The 2,054-nt window shown below is 36.0% G+C and overlaps 1 protein-coding gene across 1 annotated transcript in view; it reads right to left on the bottom strand.

Annotated features, from left to right (window-relative positions):
• DGKB (diacylglycerol kinase beta) overlaps nt 1-2,054 on the bottom strand; it is a 254,154-nt gene that overhangs the window by 49,344 nt on the left and 202,756 nt on the right. The gene's annotated exons all lie outside the window — the stretch shown is intronic.

Here is a 2,054-nt window from a genome sequence, read left to right as displayed (position 1 = left end):
TCCTGCTGAGAAACATTAATTCATTTCAAAAATGGCAAAGGCTCTAAATCTACCAGAAACCCTTAGAAATTGCAGCGAGACATGGCTGAGTAGCAAAGTAGTCTTGCTTTTTAGAAATACTTTTGTATAGTTTTAAACATAACTATAATAAATGATATAAAGATTTCCATTTCTTTTTAATCAGTTAAATAAGTACCTATTCAAAAACAAAAACAAAAATTACCTTGGGCAGAGACAAAAATATGGGCTTGGAGGCCGAATACTAGCTATGTCTCTGTAAAGACTTGGGCATGTTATTTACTATCTCTAAGCCATCGTTTAATTAATCTATAAAATGGGAGGGTTCATGTGATGACAAATTGAGAAAATGTCAATGAAGGTACCAGCATAAATTAGGCACGCAGTAAATGGCAGTAATTTTTAAAATATAAAAGAAATTGGTACATTTTATCATTAACACAGGTACACTTCTTGGATTATAGTAAAGATAGGTGTTGTGAAGAAGTACTTTATTTACTTTATAGTATTTTATTTGTTTGTTCACTATGTCACCATAACTTGGGATAATTGTTGTGATAATCTGAGTCTTTTTTTGTTTGTTAGTTTGTTTTTGTTATTTTCTGTTTTTTTTTTTTGCGCTACGCAGGCCTCTCACTGTTGTGACCTCTCCCATTGCGGAGCACAGGCTCCGGACGCGCAGGCTCAGCGGCCATGGCTCACGGGCCCAGCTGCTCTGGAGCATGTGGGATCTTCCCGGACCGGGGCACGAACCCGTGTCCCCTGCATCGGCAGGCGGACTCTCAACCACGGCGCCACCAGGGAAGCCCAATCTGAGTCTTTTGTAGGAGGATAGAAGACAACAAACTAGACAGAGTCAATCCTAGTCTTAACGTACTTGCAGGTACTACTCACCAACTCAGCCTGAAGGTATAATTTATATCTTGATCCACAGCCCTGGTTTTCATACATCACACATGATGTGCATATTTTCTCCTAGGATAATTTCATACTGAGTGTGAACCACTTACAAGATTTCTGTTCAAGAAATCCTGATTGGAAGAAATGAAATTTAGGAATGGGAGGATCCTTGTCTAAATCATTTACTTGGGCTGTGTTTACTAGCATATGGTTGGGCCACTATAAAATTATGTGTGAGTGTGTGGACCTCAACCTTACTCACTCTCCATTCCCTTTGTAAACCATAATAATTGATGGCCACTATAAGCTGAAGCTTAAAAGCCAAGAGGCAGCTCTCTTGTATATTCATACTCATCATCTCTTTCTGCCAGTTGAGTTAAATGCTTAACCTAGTGATTTCTATGTATTCCCCAATCTGTTTATACAAGTTCTAAGTAGAATTTATTTTATTATTGGTACTGTGGAATTTAATTAGCACTCAAACTATTGAGTTTTGAATGTAAAATAAGTTGTTTCCATGAAAAATTACTTGCATCCTTTGGAAAGGCACAATAAAACAAGATTGTGCGTGTGCGTGTGTGTGCGTGTGCATGTGTGTGTGTGTAGGAAGAGTAGTCAAGTTGGGCTAGACACAATGACTAAAAATTTGAGAATTAATAATAGAAACATATTTTTCTTACACTCAAATTGCTTTGCAGATTCCTGTGAGTTTTTCTTATACTTTAAAACAATTGAAAGTTATTGAAAGCAATTACTTTCATTAATAAACAAATATCTTTTCACAAAATAAGGAATGCTTTTGTTATACTTTAATAAAACAATTTATAATTGAAACTTATCAAGGGTGTTAAGGCTGTGCTATATGCAAGAAAGGGTATATGCCATTTCCAAATAATAGATGTATCCACATAGAAAAGCCCTTGATCCTATGTGAAAAATTTAGCCAATGAATATACGTTTACATATTTTAAGTAAAATGTTAAAGGTATATACACATTTTTCTATAAGTTCCCCTACATACACTTTAACCACATTTTCAATTAACCATAAAGCAATTGTTCTTGATGGTGGCATATAAGGCTTCTTGTGTGTGTGTGTGTGTGTGTGTGTGTGTGTGTGTGTGTGTGTGTGTGTGT

This window comes from Lipotes vexillifer, unplaced genomic scaffold, assembly GCF_000442215.2.
Source record: "Lipotes vexillifer unplaced genomic scaffold, Lipotes_vexillifer_v1.1 scaffold489, whole genome shotgun sequence".
Classification (NCBI taxonomy): Eukaryota; Metazoa; Chordata; class Mammalia; order Artiodactyla; family Lipotidae; genus Lipotes; species Lipotes vexillifer.
This window is presented reverse-complemented; position numbering and strand designations above follow the sequence as displayed.